Here is a 20,041-nt window from a genome sequence, read left to right as displayed (position 1 = left end):
TTGCAGGAAGGGTGCTCAGAGACTCCCCCATAAGCCAGAGCAGATACTTAAAGAGTACCTACTATGTGCAGGGCACCATGCTAAGGGCACCAAAGAGGGCTAGGTACTCATTCTTGTCTCCCCAAAGTCTACAACCCACTGCAGAGGCAACTTGCTATCCAAGGGCCAGAACCAGGCATGGGGCATCTGTGTCCCCAGCACCTGGAACACTGGTATGGTGGGGTTCCCTGAGTGTTGAATGCATGAAGACCTATGAGAACTGCCACAGGAGCTCAGAGAGGTCCTGGGGCAGGGTGGGGCAGGAGGGTCACCGAAGGAGGTGGGAGCAGACCTGGGCCTTGGGGCCTGGCAGAGCAGCGAGCTGGGGAAGGAAGGTATTTTAGGCAGGAGGAAACCTGTGGAAGTGAGGAAGCATTGGATGCTCATGGGTGGGTCTCCACAGGGTCGGAGGATGGAGGAGAGGCCCCTCACCCCACCACCCCGCCAGGTCTGCCCCTCCCCCATTGTGGTCTAGCTCTGGGGCCATTCCCGAGGCCCAGCCCGCTGCCTCTCTGGTCTCAGGGATCAGATAACCCCTCCCTAGGACTTATCTCTCCAGAACAGGTTGTTATCCTGGAGTAATTTGAAGCTCTTTATCAAGGGCTGGTGGAATATGTACTACAGGAATAATCCAGAAAGAGTCACAGGGCTCAGGTAACCCCCGGTCAGCCTCCCAGAAGATGAGTGACATTGGTGCCCTACAACCATCAGGGTCCCCATGTCCTCACCTGTAAAAGGGGGAGGTAGAGCTGTCAGCAGCACGTGATGTGAAGTTGTAGGTGAGAAAGGGCTTCAGATGAAGGCACACACCTCTAGAAAGGTACCCAAAAGATATCCTTAACTTGCACCTGACTCACTGCTGTGCAGGATGCGACTAGCATGGGGGAGGGGAGGACAGTGCCCAGGGCTGGAGGTCATCTTTCTCAGGGACAGAGGGGTGGTTTGAAGCCCAGGAAGTCTAGACATAGAGACAAGCTCCTAAGGGCCCTCCACCGGCTCCCAGGACCTGAAACTGAGGACTTCAGGAGGGTCAGAGTTCTGCCCTAAGGGTAGACAAGGGACAGAGGAGAAACAAGGAACCAAAGGCCGGGATGCGGCCTCGTCCAGGAGGGGCCTGTACTGCCTGCTCCCCTCGCAGGAAGGAAGGAAGGAAGGAAGCCAGGTTGACTCTGGTGCCCTGGCCTCTTGCCACCTGTGTGAACTTGGCCTGCCACTCAACCTCGGTTATACAATGGACGTGGATTTGAGATGTCCCTCAGGTGAAGGGAGCGAGTGGGTCCCAGAAGTTACCCTGGCCTCCACACGACCCCCTTGTCCCGGTTAAGAGTTGGTCCGGGAGTTCTGCACCCTTTAAATCGGGGAAGGGGGCGCCGATCAACACGTGTCCGAAGCTCGGGCCAGGGGCTGAGGGGCGGAGGATCGTTGGTGCCTGCCGCCCGAGGACCCTGCGGCTCTCCGATTGTGGCCCCGAGGGAGGCGGCCGAGCCGGATAAGCAGCAGCGGCCTGGCGGGCGGCCACCTCCCCCGCAGGTCCGGCCCCGCGGGCAGGCGGGGCGGGGGGAGAGGAGGAGCCTCCGGGCAGCGCCAACGCCTCCGCCGCGGACCTTCTGCCGCCGCCGCTGCTCCGAGCGGCGGGCCTGAGAGGTGAGTGACCCGTCGCCCGCTCGCCCCCCGCCCCGGAGCCCGCCCTGGAGCGCCCTCGTCGCGCGCCGCCGCGCGCGTGCCGGAGACCTGGGCCGCTGGCACCGAGCCACTTGTGCCCGGCGGCAGCGAACCTGGGTCCTGGGTCCCCCACTCCGTGGGCGCCTTCCTTCCCCAGGGACGCAAACCTCAGGCGCCACTCTGGCCGGGCAGGCCGGACGCGGCCCGCGCCTGGGGCCGGACTGAAGGGGCCACGCTAAGCCCCCGGGCTGCTGCCTCTCGCGCCCCAGCCCGCGGACCCGCCAAGTCGTCCGGCCCCCGGTTCCCCGCAGCTCCGGGCCCGCGGTCTCCGGGGAGGGCGGGAGCGGTGGGCGGGCTAGGCAGGCGGCAGGGGCGGGGGCTCCCGACCTTGATCGGGAGGCGGCTGGACGCACCAGTGTGCTCTGCCCGCGGAGCCTGGCAGACTTACCCCATTTCCCTTGCCCGTTTCCCCGAAATCGGGGGCAGGCTGCCCTGAGAGGTGTGGTTGAAACTTTGTTCACTCTGGATAGGTGAAGGGGAGGGTACGACAAGCTGATATTTCCTGTGAGGGCCAGGAGGCTGGGTCCACGGGGAAAATGCAGACAGGTCTCGTTGGAGCCCCGGCAGAGGACTCCGCGGAGAGGCCTCGCAGGTTTCCAGGGCCGCCTCTCAAGCTCCAGAAGTAGGGATTCTGGAAATACCCACAGGGAAATATTTCTGTCCATCAGAGTGCAGTGATGATATAATTAATAGCAGACATTTATTGTGCGTTCATCTGTGCCAGACATCTTGCTTTGCGCACAATATCCCAGTTAGTCCTCAGCATAAGAAGGCACCAATTATCTCATTTAAGACGGGGAAACTGAGCCTCAGAGAGCATGGGTATTTTGCAAGGATACCCGGGTAGCAAGTTGCGAAAGTAGGATTTATCTGACTTGAGAGCCCAGAGGAGCCTGCTAGTGGGAGAAGAGACAGGCCATGTTCTCAGAGGATTGTGGCAGCCTGAAGGATGCAGTACTGGGGGTCAGAATATCCACAAGACCAAAGAGTCTCACCTGGGTGTGCCCCTTCAGTCACCTGCATGGTTTCTTAAAAAAAAAAAAAAACAAAACAGGTGCCTAGGTCCTACCCACAGCTGGCTGAATCCAATTCTGCAGAGTGAACCCCTCCTACATCCAGTCAGGAGTGCCTGGAGGGCTGGGACTGTATCTAACTCATCTCTATTCCCACTCTATCCCCAGTGGCCGGCAGAGGGGTCACCTTGGAGCAGGTGTTTAATCAATGTCTGATGGATGAATGGACGTAGTGGGGCAGGGGCTATCACTGGGGTAGAAAGGTTTCCCCGAAGGAGGCCTTGAATGGTGGACAGGTAGCCTCAGCCAGGCCTGGGGGAGGAAGGCCTGGAGTTGGCATGGGGTGACCCTGGCCTCAGAGCTCGCAGGGAGCTCAGGCCGGGCCATTTGTTCACTAGAGGGTTGGACAGCCAGCCCCAAGCCCGCTGAGCTCCCCAGGACGAGGCCTGGCCACACTGGGACCATAGGTGTGCCCTCTCCAGCCTAGAGATGCCAAACAGGTAAAGTCCTCTCCCCTTCAAGTTTCTTGTCCTTAACTCAGGGCCCTTCCCTCGCTGGACGTCTCAGAGTATTGGGCAGGGCTTCAGGTAGTTAAAAAGGGAAATTTAAGGACTAAAGCCCAAGCCGCACACCTGAGCAGTGGAGAGGCTGACTGCAGGGGAGGGCATCTGGCTTTGCAGTCAGGTGGACCCCCAAGTCTGAATCACAGCTCTTTACCATGTGGCCTTGGCCAAGTCCTCAGTCCTCTGAACCTGCTTCGTCTATGAAACCTTGCTAAGGGCTTGGGACATAATCTTCCTGTAAAACAGGAACAATAATGCCTGCCGGGGGTGGTGTATGTGCACCGTGTGAAGTGCTGGGTTTTAGGAGTGCAGTAAATATCAGATCCCTCCCCCTTCCCCCAGAGTTTGTGTTAAAGTCAACTGGGGACCTTCCAGGCTCATTGCTCTTCTGCTCTGAATCCCTCGGCTCACTAGAGCGTGGCCTCCATGCTCCCCTTCTCTGTTGCAGACCTGACCTCGGGCCCAGGCCTCAATTTAGGAGCTGTGGAGATTACAGAACTTGGAGGTGGGGAGGCAAGGGTTGGGGGGACAGGGCGCTCTAGGTGATTTTCAAGTCTGACTTCCACCTGCCTGCTCACTGCAGCTGGACCCACCTGCCCGTCCAACCTGCCCCGCTGTTCCCAGACCTCTGCATGTCAGCCCTTCACATCCTTGGCGTGCCATGAGCACCTCTTCCTTCACACCTGAAATGGCAATTGTCGTCATCACTGAACGTCCCGCTTCCCACATGCCAAGCATTTTATGTGTGTGAGCACACTTAAACCTTCCGACTCTCTTACGAAGTAGACGGTGCTGTTCTCCCAGCCATGTAACTTGCCCAAGAACACGAGACTCCATTCTTTTGAGGCCAGATTTGTGCTCCTAACCACTAACTATATGCTTGTCCAAGTTCTGCATCATCGTTTATTCTTTCAACATTTACTGAGCACTGACTTGGTGCCAGGCACTCAGGACCTGGCTGAGTCCCACTTCTGGCAGGATGAGTGTCGGTTGCCATTTATCATCCCACGAAAACCCATGCCCTCCACTTATTTCTGAATACAAGTGGGGCAGCTGAGGCCCAGGTCCCACAGCTAATGCAAGTCAGGATTCCAAAGCGGAGACGGCTCCCGCCTAGCTGGAGGTATTGACCACTGTGCCTGCTGTCAGGGTGGGATCGGTGGCTGCTAATTTATGCAGGATCCTAAACCCCTGCATTGGCACTTCAACCCAGAGCAAAATGTTTCCCTCCTCCTCAGGTGTGGAAAACTGTCACTAGAGAATTACTCTTTCCAATCAGTCTGTCCTCATCGGTCACCACAGTCACCGGGCAGAACGTGCAACGGGTGAGCACTGATTGTCCTGCAATCAGGCAGTAACTTACTCCTTGTTCCCTCTTCTACTTAACGAGAGCCAGGTGGGGTCGGAGCACAGCACAGTTTTAAGCCTTTTGGAACTCTCCGATTAGGAGATTAAACTGAAAAATGCAGCCCCAAGACTATCAAATCAGTCACAGGTAAATGTAGAGGAATTTAGGGACTGGTGAATGGGCTTCCTAAGCTTTCCACGGGGAGTGGGCCTAAGCTTTCTTGGTTCATGTGTAGAGAGCAGGTTTCCGGGAGCCGATGTGCTGGGTCTGTGACGGGAAGACCGTTCCCGTTACTGGAGCGTCCGATGCCTATGGTGGCCGTCAGGCTCTGGGAAGGGTAGGCCTGTGATTTGACTGGCGGGCTTGGGAGGGTGACAGCAAGCCCTGCAGTCGGGGTGAAGGTCTCTCTGAAGCTGAATGACTCAGGGCTCACAGCTGAGGATGTTAGGGGGCTTCAGATGGCCCTGTGAGACGGGCCCTCCAGGGGGAGTCTGCGCAAAGACAGGACGGCCAGACACAGGGCCTGTGGAGTCACCCAAACGGGCCTTTTGGGATCCAAGGGGCCTGTGCTGAGCCCGGGCGCCCAGTCGGACGTGTACGTGGGTCGGTAATGCACTGGACGCGGCCTGAGCCGCCGCTGCAGGTCAGGGCACGCCCTTTGCGGCTGGTCTGCGGAGATGGCTCCACTCTGGCTGGAAGTCAGGTGGCGCCTGGAACTGGAAGGGAAGAAAGCAAGACGCACCGGGCCAGGTGGCCAAGGGTTGTGATGGGGGCTCAGGGCGTTCCATTCCGGGAAGCCCCGCCCTCCTGGTGTTGCTGGATTAGAAGCCTGGAGGCTAGAGACCTGACTGCTTTGTAAGTTCTGGCTTGGCTGCCTTTTGTCCTCCCGTAACTTTTGCTACAACTCTTCTTGAACATTCTGATCTGGCGTGGCTATGTGTGGCAAGCGAGGGGAGAGGGGGCATCCCAAGATTGGGGGGAACTCAGGGAGAACCTCAGGGGACAGGGCATCACAGCTGGAGCCATGGGGGTGTGCCAGGACATCCTGTCTGCTCATACCTGGCGGGTTTGCTTTCAGAAGGAAGTGCGGTTTCCTGACTGTGCAGCTTCTCCAAGGGGATAGGAGACCACCCGGTAGCTCTGATGGGAACAGAGCGTGCTGAGCCCACGCCAACCACTGCATCAGGCAGCGGCTCCACACATAGAGCTGCCCAGAAGTCCACTGCCGTAACTCCTGGGCGATTTGGTGTTCAATGTTCTAGAGCACTGCCTGAGAGCCCCCAGCCCGCAGGCGTCTACCAGCCTCGCTGAGGCTGGGGGCTGGGTAGGTACACAGGAGTGGAGAGCCCTCAGGGAGCTTGTAGTCAATTGGGAAGCTGAGTGAGGATACAGAATGCTACCAGGCGGCAGAGGGAGAAGAGTCCAGGGCTGCCTGTGGCCGGTGGCCCACAGTGGAACGCAGGACATGCGTAAGTAAGAGCAATGCTAAGATGTGGGTTTGGGGCTTTCATGTTCGCTCTCTCACTTAACCATCAGAACAGAGGAGGAAAATAGCCTGCCCAAGGTCACACTGCTGGTACACGGCCAAACCTGAATTCACACCTAGGTCTGTCTAACTAGATCTCCCACCTGAACAGCTGCCTCTGTATTCAGAGCAGGGGAGAGGGTTGCAGGACTCTGGGGGGGCTGGGAGGTACCCGGCAGGCCCAAGGGCCCAGGCTGGGTCTTTAGGGAAGCGGCATTTGGATGGCCACGAGGCTGTCAGGACTTCAGGTGGAGGTAGCAGCCCTGGCAGAAGTGGGGGGCAGCGGGGACTGAAGGAGGCAGGGTGAGCTGAGCAGGGGAAAGTCAGTCTGCACGTGCTGGCCTAGGCTGGACTACAGAAGATGCCAGAATGCCCCTGCCCACACGCGGGTGCGCTCGATTAGAAGTGACAAGTCTTAGGAGCCGCAGCGGAGAACCGTGCAGGCCCTGATCTATTGCTGGTAATAAGAGTAAACCTGTCAGGAGCCTAGGGTGATGTATTCTGGTCATCAAAGGCCCAGATGCCCAGGGTTACTCAGAGCTAGTTTCCCAAGATCGCCAGTTTTCCAACAAGTTGAAAACAATCAAATACACCTGTCGTGAGACTGAACTTGGCATAATTAACTTCAATGATACGAAAGCCTCCAAACCTCTAGCCTCCCTCTGTGCTGTTGGTGTGGCCTCCAGGGTCGCTGGCAGGGCAGGGTCACCGGCACGGGCAGGCCCACCCCATCCATGCTTTGCCCTCCGAACAGGGTTGCCTTTCTGTGGGTCCTCCTGTCTGTCTGTCTTTCTCCCCACCACGGGCACAGACTAGCAAGTAAAGATGACTGTGAAGCCTTTGCTGGCACAAAATGTAAGGAGTTATCACTAAGCCAATGACAGCCACCGTGATTGCAATGCATCACCCACCCAGCAACTGGTAGATTGCCATTTTCTGCAGCCATTACGTTCGGCTTTGTATCCGAGAAGTAAAGGTGTCCCTCTCTTTCTCTTTCTCTTTCTCCTTCTCTCTCTCTCTCTCACACACAAACATACACACACATACACACAGCCCTGTGGTGAGGCAATCCGCCCTGCAGTGGATGACGTTTATTCATTTTATGTATCCTGGGTTCTGCTGTCTGTCCCGCCTCAGTTCCTGTAGCAAAGAGACTTGACCCTGAGCCACTAATTACCACCAGTGAGGTTTCCTCCCTGAACAGGAAGTATGAAGACAGAGCCACTCTCCCGCAGTGCACTCTGAAACCGAGCATCAGTCACCACCCCGTCCACTCCCTGCAGCCAGGAACTGGAGTGCAGGTTGAGGGGGCCGGCAGCCTGGCCCGTGGCAGGTCCCACGCCTTCTCAGCATCCACCTGTCTTCAAAACCAAAGTCAGGCTGCTCGCAGGTCAGAGGGAGACCCCAGCAGGAACAGGTGGCCAGATCACAGTGGGGCTGTCAAGGACCCGTGCTTCAGACCCTCACATCAGCCTGTCGTTGGTGAGTCCGGTGAGAGCCAAGGTGGCCTGGGCAGTGTGTGGGCCCCTCCCTCCAGCCCCACGAGCCCCTTGCCTGCTTAAGTGGACCCCGGCACCTCAGGGAGCCCCCGTTTGGCAACTGGCACCAAAGAGCACAGTCTGGTGAAGTTCTTGCCGAAATGGGAGATCTTATCATGTACACATTAAGTCAGGACCCTTTTCCGAATAAGGGGTTTAGGGATTTATCACACACAGTGCCTTCAGTTAATGAGAACAAGAGCTTTGCAGGTTCTGGTGTGTTACAAAAAAAAGACGGTTCATGTTTATGATGTATTTCTGTGGAAGGCAGGTCCATTTGGGAATTGTAAATTTTACTTATCGTTAACCACTTCTGGGTTGGTTTCTCAGAGAACGACTGGTGTAAGTCATCAAACCGGATTTTTCTAGAATGTTTCAAAAATCTAAATGTCTGGATAAAGCCCTAAAAATTATTCATTCACTTCTATTTTGCAAGCGCTGTGGTGATAAACCTCTCTTTTCTGTCCAACCAAACTTGCACATGTGTGTATTTGTGTGTGTACAGGCTTGTATGAGCGTGTACGCACCCGTGCTTCTTGTATTCTCTTTTGTAGGAGCTTCTCAGCCTTCTTTTTAAAACTATAATGATTTTTTAATGATGTCTAAATAACGATTCCAGGCAGTATTACAAGAAATGTAACAGTAAAATGTTTGTAAGAGTCCATCAGAAAGGCAAAATGCCCACAGAGAAAATAGAAATGCACCAATTAAGAATGTGTGTGGCTATGACCCAGCTTTTCAACCTGGATTTGAGACTGGCATCTTCTATGCTGTCTCCCCTCAAGTCAGCTGTCGGCAGGGAGGGTGTGTGTGTGTGAGGGGCACCTGGACTCAGGTAGCACCTCCTTCTTGCCCCCTGGACCCATTAACCTGAGATCAGCGAGGGAGGGCCTGTGCTGCCTTGGTTTAGAATCTAGGAGAAGAGGGCAGCCCCAGATTTGCAGATACAGCCTGAGAACGAGAGGCTGGAAAGTATGAGTTTGGGCAGCTCAGCAGGGCAGAGGGAGAGCCACAAGGAAGCCAAGACCACCTCAGAGCCCCATGTAGACCAGGTAACCGGCTATGACTCATGCCCACGGCCACGAGCTGCCCAGCCTCACTGCCCCAGAGGCAGCTTGAATGCAGGGACTGGACGGGACTAGGGCAAGAGCCAACATTGGGGCCTCAACCTCAGTTTTCTCATCTGTAAAATGGAAGTAATGATCCCCTGAGTGTACAAGTCCACAGTCAGAGTCTCCCCACCGTTTGAGTCAGGCCTCGCCTCACAGTAAGTTCTCTTCTTTGACTCCTGATCGACGGTGATGTGGCAGCTGCCAGGCACTTGTTGGATGCCGGGATGTGACCTCCCAGCTGCATCCCGGTAGGGGAGGGCAGGCGAACCTTAGAGCCCCGGGAAGTCCTGGGATTTCTACATGATGTGGCTTCAGGGGCAGTCATGTGGAGGGAAGGGGGAACTAGGGGACTTCCCTGAAATCTGCTTCTATTTGCATAGCAAGTAGCCGGCTTTTTACTTCAATTATTTGTTTCAGATCTATAAAATGGGAACGATTTTGTAGGAGGTGTTATTCACTTTACCTGACCGGGAAATGTAAATTATTCATACCAAGGGTATTAGTTCTCATACTAACATTAGCACATGGGGAGGGGTGATGGAGATTAAAGGGGGCTAGGGACCCCACCGCCATCCACCGCTTGGACCTCTAAGTCCAAGTAGGTACTAAGGAAAGTACCTGCCATCGTGTGCTGGTTCCATCCTGTTACCTGTGCTGCAGAGAGCCAAGGGAACTAGGGGAGGGGCATTCATCCTGCCTCGAAGGGGAGGTAGGGTGAGGACTTCACAGAGGAGTGGCCTTTCTGCCTCACTGTGAATTTTGTCCTTTGGAGGAAAAGGAATTTCCAGGCACAGAGATTAAATCTATGACTTGAGCGGGGGGAAAAAAGCATAAGGAGGGATGGCCAGAGTCGAGACTATAGATCAGGTGGGCCTTGGTTGGGAAAAGCCACAGAGGCCATCTGCCAGAAGCTGCAGCTGGGCCTCACCTGCCCCAGATGCTTCTCCCTGATGGAGACTGGGCAGACCGCTCTACCCCCTGGCTCAGAGGCTCACTGGGCCCTGGAGCCATCGACCCAGCATCCCTGAAGCCTCCTTCCCTGGGTATGCACTTACCAGGCTGCACCCTGATGTGCCTCGGGTATGGGGTTTGATTTCCTACTTTTGCCAGCGTTGCATAAGCTAAGCTGCATTTGTGTTATTCTGTTTATTTGCAGTGTTTAAGCACAGCTGTGCATTGGTCTTCTGTGTTACGAAGTTCATCCAATAGTGAAATGTCTGGCCAGTTCTAACAGTATGGCCAGGCTACCGCAGGGACTCGAAACGCATTGTATGATTGAATCCCCACTGGGTGCAGGAGGACCCCAGCTAGGTTCTGGGGATAACAGCCGGGACTCACTCAAGCGCACTCTGCCCTCAGGCACAGAATCTAGCAGTTAAGTCATTCAAGCCACAAACATTGATTGAGCACCTACATGGTGCCAGGCCCCAGGCTGGATGCTAGAGACACAGAAATGAGTTGGAAGTGGCCCCCAGTCTGGCGGGGTGACAGATGAGTGAACCGGTGTGTGCAGTCAATGGTAATGTGACAAGAGTGCGGAGGCCACCTGGAAAAGGTGGCCCATCAGCAGGGCAGAGCTGGGGAAGCATATGCACCCCAGCCCAAGAAACTGGCCACGTGAGGCAGGCTGAGCTCCTTGGCAGGAGCCCCGAGAGCTGCCTCTCTCTGGCTTGGCTGCCTGCCTCTGCCCCTTTCCCGTCCTCCAGCCTCCCCAGGAGCAGGGTGCCCATTGCTGAATCCGCAGATTTACACCACGGCAAGGGGGGAGGTGGGGACAGCAACATCCCACGAGACCCATCTGGTCCCAGGGCTTGCAGCAGCGGGTGTCCCTGGAAAGCAAGAAGCCACCCAACCCCAGGTGCTGAGGCTGCAGGTTCAGCGGCCACTGCCGATAGCCTCTAGCCTGGCGGGATTAAGGGGTCCAGGGAGCTGGCTGCTTCCACATGCCAGCGCCCTGACCTCCCTGGGCAGAGACAGGCATTCCTCCCTGGCTGCCACAGAGCTGGGCACGCCCTCTTGCAAGCACTTTTCTCTTGGCTGCAGGGTGTAGCTGGCCTTTCCCCTAAGAGTCCCAAGAGGACAAGCCGTCTTCTAGCCACCTGCCAGAACACCTGCTGGGTACACAGTGGGTACTCAGGGAATAACAAATGAGGAAATTTTTCGGACGAGAATTGGCAGGACCAACCTTTGCATAAAACGGTACAGGCTGTGCACTGTGCAGCTCCAGAGGGCCCTGTTCACACGGATCACAATGTAAATCACGCCCCTGGGGTTGTGCAGCATGGGGACCCTAGCATCTTCCCGCTTTGCACCCCTGGTCTTGGCGCTGACCACCGACTCCCTCCCCTTCGCAACCAGCACTGACCACCCTCCTGCCTCTGCGCCCGTGAGCACTTGCTCCGGGCCTGGCTATTAAATCTTAGTGAAAGAAAGTCATGAATATGGTGTCAGGCCGTCTGAATTCTAGGTCATCCAGGAAACTCGTACTCTGGGATAATCACCCCAGTTGTTGTGTTGGGGGCTCCTGGGTCCCCGGGATCTGTGTGGCCTCCCAGTTCTACTACCCTCTTCACCCTCAGCCTGCAGTGGGCCTGGTGACCCACGTACAGGAGGGGAGGGGACCGTGGGAGTGATTCTCCTGGAGGGTTTGCCTCGTTGGCTGAGTGGGCAATGCCGCCATGGCCTGGACCACCTTCTCCTTACCAGAAGGAGCCAGCTTTGGGAGGCCAGGGTGTGCAGCAATGGGGCACACACACCTGACCCTCAAGACCAAGAGGAGCATAAGGGGAGATACTGATACCAGGGGCCCTGTGGGTCAGGGAGGGCTTTATGGAGAGCTGGGCCCGACTATAAGAATTCGAGAAGTGATGCATTAATTCACTCACCCCTCACATAGACCTTTTGTGAACATCTACTGCAGTGATTTTCAGCCGGGGGTCCTATGACCGGCAGCATCAGAAATCCTGGGGAAGGGCTTCCCTGGTGGCGCAGTGGTTGAGAGTCCACCTGCCGATGCAGGGGACCCGGGTTCGTGCCCCGGTCCGGGAGGATCTCACGTGCTGCGGAGCGGCTGGGCCCGTGAGTCATGGCCGCTGAGCCTGCACGTCCGGAGCCTGTGCTCCGCAACAGGAGAGGCCACAACAGCGAGAGGCCCGCGTACCGCAAAAAAAAAAAAAAAAAAGAAATCCTGGGGATGCAGCCCAGCAGTATGTTTTAACAGGCCCACCAGATGACTCCAGTGTAGCTCAGGCTTGACCTAATGGCACTGGGCTAAGTGCTGGGATTACAGAAGTGAGTTTTACTCTTTTCTCGCCCTCAAGGAACTTGGAGTCCGGGGAGGAGACAGGCAGGAAGGAGAGAAATACTGTCAGTGGGAAAGGGCTGTTCTCAAGGGGTGGGAAGCCAGAGAGGCAGCTAGTAGGGTTTGATCCAGGAGCTGGGGATGCTGGTGAGGAAGGGTGGCCGGGGACCTCAATGGCATGAGGAGCCATTAGGGAACCCGGCAGGGAGCCCGGTGTTGGGACTAGCAACCCCTAGAGGGCTTGCTGCCCAGTCCCAGACCACCCTGGTGCCCTGCCCCTGACCACCAGCCTCTCCCTACTATACCCCTCCCTGCTCTACTGCCCCCCTCTTCTTACCTCTTCCTGAGTCCCAAAGAGCAGCAAGTCTTTTCCTCCAGTTGTCTTGGTGAGAAATGTGTGCAGATCTCCAGACCATTATCTCAGAGCTTATTTTTAGAAAATTTTAGAGTAAATTTTTCCATTCAGCAGAGAACACCATGTATTGATTTAGGTGCTTCTATTTATGCGTTACACAGACCAAAGGTTTTTAAAAATCCTAGGCAGAAAGGAACATCTTGAAAATTGTGTGACTTTAACAGGCTCAGACCATGGCACTTGGCTTATCTCATCTAATCCTTCCTGCATTTCATTCAGGTAAGTAACAGCACTCCATTGTACAGATGAGGAAACTGAGGCTCAGAGAGGTAAAGTGACTTGCCAAAGCCACCCAGCTAATAAGGGGCGTAGCTGAAATATGACCCCATAGCTGCCTGGGTTCTTGCTGGCCTATCTCGCAGTTTACGAAGGCGTCTGATCCTGAGTAAATCCAAAGCATCCAGATGTTTTCCTGAGACCACGTTCTGCTGGGCAAGCTTCCCCATGACCAGTGATGGCTCTCGGGGGCTGATCTTCTGCCTCATTAAGGAGGCAATGAGTTTGGTGGGGAAAGACGAATGGATCAGACCTAACGCAAGCAGATTTGCAGTTGTGTGCCAGTTTCTAGCCATATGTCTTTATATAAACCCTCAGCCACTTGGATGAATGACAGATGATGCCTGCCAGTCCCCTCTCACTGGAACACATCTGTCCTATTCACTGACCCACCCTGGGAGCTGGCAGGGTGGGCCGCAGGCCTCAGTAGCCTTCCTTGCATGCCGTCCAGCGTGGCTCTAGAACAGCTGTCTGCTGGCATGGGGTGGAGTGCAGAGAAGTAGCTGTGTGGGCAAAAGCTGCAGAGTCCACTCAGTAGCCAAGAGGGCTGTTTAGCCCATGGTACCATCTCCCCTACACCAACATAAGCCTCACTTTGCTAGAGTTCCTGGGGCTTAGAAACCTCAAATTTTGGAAAACAGCTAGGAAATAACTTTGGAAGGTTGCAGAATCACCAGCATTGATGTCACAAAATTCACGCGTTAAGCTCACTGAAGAGTCCTTAAACTCTCACCAAAGCATGTTTATTCTTAGTTTACACACATTAATAACAGGCTGTGTGGTATCTCAGCTTTTTTTTTTTTTTTTTGCGGTACGCGGGCCTCTCACTGTTGTGGCCTCTCCCGTTGCGGAGCACAGGCTCCGGACGCGCAGGCTCAGCGGCCATGGCTCACGGGCCTAGCCGCTCCGCGGCATGTGGGATCCTCCCCGACCGGGGCACGAACCCGTGTCCCCTGCATCGGCGGGCGGACTCTCAACCACTGCGCCACCAGGGAAGCTCTCAGCTTTTCTGTAACAACTTTAATGAGCTATAATTCACATGCTATATAATTCATCCATTTAAAGTAAACAACCAGTGGTTTTTCGTGTATGCACAGAGCTGTACAACCATCACTAAAGTCAATTTTAGAACATTTTCATCACTTCCAAAAGAAACCCTGTATCATTTTCCCCACCCCTTCTCCCCTTACTCCCTGGCAGCCTCTCTTCTACTTTCTGTCTCTATAGATTTGCCTATTTCTAGGCATTTCACATAAATGGAATCATACAATATGTGACCTTTTGTGACTGGCTCCTTTCATTTAGCATAATATTTTCAGGGTTCATCATGTTGTAGCATGTATCAGTACCTCATTCCTTTTCATTACTGAATATTATTCTATTGTGTGCATGAACTACATGTTGTTGATGCATCCGTCAGCTGATGGTCATCGTGTTGTTTCCACTCTTCGGGTATTGTGAATGTGCTACTAGGAACATTGGTACACCTATTTTTTTTTTTTTTTTTAAACTGGGCCAACCTTTTTTTTTTTTTTAACCCCACATTTGTTTATTTTTTGGCTATGTTTGGTCTTCGTTTCTGTGCGAGGGCTTTCTCTAGTTGTGGCAAGCGGGGGCCACTCTTCATCGTGGTGCGCGGGCCTCTCACTATCGCGGCCTCTCGTTGCGGAGCACAGGCTCCAGACGCGCAGGCTCAGTAGTTGTGGCTCACGGGCCTAGTTGCTCCGTGGCATGTGGGATCTTCCCAGACCAGGGCTCGAAACCGTGTCCCCTGCAGTAGCAGGCAGATTCTCAACCGCTGCGCCACCAGGGAAGCCCGGGTGCACATATTTTTGTCTGTACATATGCTTTCATTTCTCTAGGTTATATATGTTCCTAGGAGTGGGATTGCTGGGGCATATAGAAACTCTGTGTTTAACTTTTTGAGGAACTTCCAGACTCTTTTCCCTAGTGGCTACACCATTTTTCTTTCCCACTAGCAGTGGATGAGGGTTCTGATTTCTCTACATCCTCACCAACACTTATTTTCTCTGTCTTGTTTTGATTAAGCCATCCTAGTGGGTGTAAAGAGGTAACCCATGGTTTTAATTTGCATTTCCCTGGTGGTTATTATATTGAGCATCCTTTTATGTGCTTATTGACAGCTAGTATATCATTGGAGAAATGTCTACTCAAATCCTTTGCCCATTTTTATATAGGTTGTCTTTTTAATATTGAGTTGTAAGAGTTCTTTATATATTTAGAAACAAGTCCCTTACCAGATATGTGATTTGTAAAATTGGTCTCTCATTCTGTGGGTTGTCTTTTCACTTTCTTGATAGTGTGTTATCTGTAATTCTTGTCCACAGCAAATGAGCAGGACCCGGGTGGGCTTTAATTAAGAGGCCAGCAGGCTGACAGCTGTGATAAATATCCCGACAATGAGGGAGGATATAAGGCTATAAAACTTTCCTATGAAAACAAGACGAGACTCAAGAACATCCCTTCTTGCAGCTCAGGTTGATCTCTGGGTTCTGGGTGAGGACCTGACTGCTTTCTCTTGAAATATGCACTGCATTTTGGAAGGATTTCTGCCCCCAAAGGACAAAATAGAGTAAGGTGTGAAGCTGTAAGCTCCCGTGATGTGTATCTCCGGTCACAGATATGCACGGAACTTCTGCAGTGTGCCAGGCACAGAGCTGGGTTTTGGAGTCAGGCCATGGAACGAGCATGGTGATCTCTATCTACCCTCCCAAAGCTGACTGGGAGTGGGGTGGCGCAGGGGTGCACAGAGAAGCCAACAGGCAAAGGACGTAGGGAAGCCCCCAACCACAGGCAAAGCCCCAGGCCCTTAACTGCCCCCATGCTCACTGAGCGAAGCCGGGCAGCCCTTGGTCATTTTACAGATGATGAAGCTAGAGGGAAGATGTAACTTGTCCAGTGTCTACTGGTGAGGAAATCGTCGGGATAGAACCCAGAGTTTCAGCCTCTCGGATCCATACTCTTTTCATCCCTATAATTTTTAGGTTTAAAAAAAAGTTCTGGGCAAGAATTTGTGTTTTCATTTATGGCTTGCCAACTCCCGGGTGCTGGCTGTAGGCGCATACCAGTTTGCCCCCGGGGCCACAAGCTGTCCGTGGACACCTGCTGTTCGGCCTCTGGGCCTTTGCTCACACAGGCTCTTCTTTCTAGAAGGCTTTTCCAGGCTCCCTCTCACATCCTTCAAGGCTCAGCTCAGACCCACCTCCCGCAGGAAGCCGCCCAGCTGCCCTGCCTGAAGGCAGCGTCCTCTCTCAGGAGACCTTGTTCAGTTGCGTCTTGGCGCCTGTCACTCCGCGGGGACCCAGGTGTCTAGGAGGGTGTGGACCTCCCCAGGTATGGTAAGGGGTCATCCCTGGGAGCAGGAAGAAAGCTCAAAGCTTCTGTCTGTGTTTACATTTTAGCCTTCTCTCTTTACATTTTTATTTGTTTATTTACGATTTATTCTGTATATAATGTTAGAGTGTACCAGTCATATTTAAGTATATTTATAAATAAATAGAGCAGTAATAGGAATGTGTCCCCCCACATTTAATGTTAAAATCTAAAACTAAAGTTTGAAGATAACTGTGGGCTGCTTGAGGACAAGAACTGGGCCATATTCCTCTGTCAGTCCCCGAGGCCAGAAGTGCTCACTAAGTCAGCCCCTGGCTGGGAGGGGGTGCGCGGCACCCCAGTTGGCTTGTAGACCATCCGGCCGCCGGCTGCCCAGCTGGTCACCCCACCGCCACCTACCCACACCCAACTCCATGGTGATCCTTTCCCGGCCGTGGCCTGCTCCGGCCACTGGGGTCTGAAGGGCTGCGTGCTGCGTGCAGAACAGGCTGCGGGTTTGTCCACGCCCTGCCTGCCTACGTGCCTGGCCCGCTGGCCTGCCCAAGAGCGGATGAGAGCTGGCAGGTAGGCCAGTGGGCCAGGCCTGGCTCCCAGCCACAAACAGCCCATGTTGGGGCCCTGCCAGGAAGGAGGTGAGACCAGGCAAGGTGGGCAGAGACCCAGAGGGGACTGGGAACCGTAGCTGGTGCCAGTGCCTGCACACCCGGGCCTCCGTGCTGTTTCGTCCGCAGCCTGGGAGGGGGAAGGGGAAACGGGCAGGTTTGTGTGTGCAGGCCGCAGGCCCGCCCCCAGCCCAGCGGCTGTTGGATTCCTCCCCCCACCCCCAGATCTGTAAATAGAACAGCCAGGGAGCCAGGGCCCAGCCAGGATTAGGCACTCTCACCTTTGGGCCACATGGACAGGCAACAGGGACTCTGTTGGACCTTTGGGGCCTCCAGGACTCTACCACCTGTCCTACCCTCGCCAGCATCACGCCAGCAGCAGGCCTTGTGCTGGGCACTGGGAGGGTGGAAGAATTTTGAAAGGCCCGTGAAGCACTTCAGAGAATACACACACACTCACACACACACACACACACACGTATACACATAGCACCAGCCAGAAAAGGTGGCTCTCGTTAACTAGTTCCATCCTCACAACAAGGCATGGAAGACGTACAATTCGTGTCCCCATTTTAAACGTGAGGGGACCAAGGTGCAGAGGCACCTGAGTAGTGAGTGATGGGCGTGGCTATGATTAGAACCCAGCACCTCTGCCCAGGTGGCTGTGTCCCCGTGTCAGAGCTGGAGGGGAAGGAGGCGTCACAACCTGGCGTTTTCCTGTCCCAAGGATCGAATTTTGGTAGCAAGAGCACTTTAGAGGTGCTTTACGTTTAATTTCCATTTACCCTGCGGCTAAAAGCAGGGCCCCTTAGGACCATAAGTCTGGGATGTTTAATAGGGTCCCCAGATGCTCCCATGTCCCAGGGCCAGTTTGGGGCAAAGCTGGGACCAGCCCCAGGCCACCAGGCCCATGCCCTTGGCTTCCCTCTGCTGCAGCTGCCTCGTCTGGGCAAAAGGGGACCGAATGAGGTTCTCAGCAGTGGGCCTTGAGTGCCAGCCCCAAACCCTTCCTCTCCCCATCGTGATGCGAAGTCTCGAGATAAACAAGGACAGGATGCAAAGTCCAGGTCTCATTAACTTTCTCTTTGGGCTGGTTCAGGTTTGCCGTGAGGCTGTAAATCATTCGGGGCTCTGCAAGGACCAGCAGATGCTGTGTGTGCCATGAAGCCCTCCCTGGCTGCCCCTTTGGCAGCCCCATCCCTTTCTTCCCTGCATCCACTCATGGGTGGACACGCCACCCAACATGCACATGATTATAAACCATCCGAAAGTGGGAAGCACATCTTGTTCATCCTTATGTTCCTAAGTGGGAAGCACATCTTTTTCATCCTTATGTTCCTAAGTGTTCAGCACATGGTAGTTGCCCAGGAGATGGGAGGGAGAAGAGAGAGAGAGAGAGCAAAGCCAGAGGAGAGGCTTCTGTCCAGGAGGGGATCTACTTGGGATCCTCCAAATTGCTAGCAAATGTGAAGACGACCTGAAGGCCTCAGCGTGGTGACTCTCCCTCCCCGTAGGGACAAAACCTGCCCCAGGACTGGTGTCTCCAGGTGGCTGAGGCAGGGACTGGGGAAAGCCCTGGGGTATCCGTCCCAGTCATGACTGACCCATAGGGAAGGCTGGAGTCCCCGGGGAGGGATTTACAGTTACCTTGGCCCAAATCCCCGGCGCTGGCCTGAGGCCACCTGCAAGGCCCCTGTCACCACTCGCCCCTTTTCCCCAGGGCTGCAGAGGTGCTGACAGGGTCTCTACATCCTTACTTTGCCTCACCCCCGCTGCTGGGACAGTGCTGGCAACCAGTGTCTGCGTCATTGCCGACAGCCATCCACCCAGCGCTTACTATATACCAAGAGAGCTCTGTTCTGAGTGCTATACCCACATTGGCTTCATTCCTACAACCTCCCCATAAGGAAGGTACTGTGATCTCTCCCTTTTATAGCTGAGGAACTGAGGCACTGACAGGCCCAAGGTGGCAGAGTGAGAACTAGAACCCAGGCTTACCCGACGGTAAGTCGGGTGCTAAAGCAGCCCATGGACACACGACTCTAAGCCTGGGCTCTGGGGATCCTCGCGAGACCCATGTGCATCTACAAAGCATAGATCATCACCACTTGGAAAAATATCCTATACCCAGACCAGGCAGAAAACGCTCTTTCCCGTTTTTCAGGGAGTGGCAATCCCCGTCTGAGCCCACAGTCAGCCTGGCCTGAGCAGCGTGGAGGCTCCGGCTGGTGCTTGTATGTCTGTGTGGTCATGGCCCCTCCATTTGTGTGTCCCCCAAAAAATGACCCTGAAGGGGCTTAGCTCAGCCGGTCCCTGGTGTCTGTGATAGAGACAGGACGATGCTCTGAAACCACTTCAGAGGCGTGAGACGCTAGGGGAGTTGCCTGTATTTGGCGGACGCAGGACAGCAACACGTGTCCCTGACTCTCGGTCACTGTGTCTGCTTCCACACTGACCCTCTCTTCTCAGCCAGAGTGGTCCCAGCTCTGCTACTTGCTGGACAGGTCACTGTCCTCCATCTGGGCAGTAAGACTCTTGGGGAAGTTCAGACTACAGAGGCCAACAGACCTGCGTCCCATTCTTCCTTCCCCCCCGCTTCCCCTCTATGCCACCTGAAGCAGGTTTCTCAGCCTCTCTGAGCCTCCATTTCGTCTTCTTTAAGTTGGGGATAATAATGGCCCTACTTCATGGGGTTCTGTGAGGACTGGATGACCGCCACTCATCAACGCATCACACATCACCTAGAGCAGTGTCTGGCACATGGTGGCCATCCCATAGCTAGGAGGTGCTGCTGCCCCCTTGTAAAACATCCAGGTCAGTTTTCAAAGCCTTTTAAGATTGCATAGTCTGCCACCTCGGAGCAGAGATTGTGACCTCCATTTACAAAGGTGGAAGCTGGGGCCCAGAGAGGCACAGGGGCTTGTCCAAGGACACACAGCTGGTTCGTGGGAGAGCCAGGACACAGCCTCCTGGTTCCCCTGTGGCCCCTTGTGTTAGATCTTGTGCCTCCCACCTCACCCGGTGTGTGGCGCGTGCCAGGAGGCTTCTGTGGAAAGTGGGAAGAGGGTGTTAAAAAGCCATCCCTGCAGCTCCACTGGTTCCAGGCAGGGATTCTTAACCCTCCTATGCCGAGGACCCCCATGAGTTCATAGACTGGTGAAGCCCCTAAACTTCTCAGAATAACGCTCTTCTTCCATACGTAAAATTACATAGGGTTACAAAGAATACCTACT

General features: G+C 54.5%; 1 protein-coding gene across 4 annotated transcripts in view; it reads left to right on the top strand.

Annotated features, from left to right (window-relative positions):
* Positions 1-736: 736 nt before the first annotated feature.
* The window catches only part of STEAP3 (STEAP3 metalloreductase), an 85,143-nt gene continuing 65,838 nt past the window's right edge, over positions 737-20,041 (top strand). For 2 of the 4 annotated variants that reach the window (XM_024734501.1, XM_024734497.1), the window contains exon 1: positions 1,634-1,683. The gene's annotated coding sequence lies outside the window, so the exon portion shown is untranslated. Of the gene's footprint in view, positions 819-1,633; positions 1,684-7,580; positions 7,693-20,041 lie in introns of those variants that run through there. The other 2 variants (XM_024734499.1, XM_024734498.1) reach the window with 2 other exon arrangements.

This window comes from Neophocaena asiaeorientalis, unplaced genomic scaffold (genome assembly GCF_003031525.2).
Source record: "Neophocaena asiaeorientalis asiaeorientalis breed wild unplaced genomic scaffold, Neophocaena_asiaeorientalis_V1.1 scaffold32, whole genome shotgun sequence".
Lineage (NCBI taxonomy): Eukaryota > Metazoa > Chordata > Mammalia > Artiodactyla > Phocoenidae > Neophocaena > Neophocaena asiaeorientalis.
Note: the sequence above shows the minus strand (reverse complement) of the source record. Positions and strands in the feature narration are given on the sequence as shown.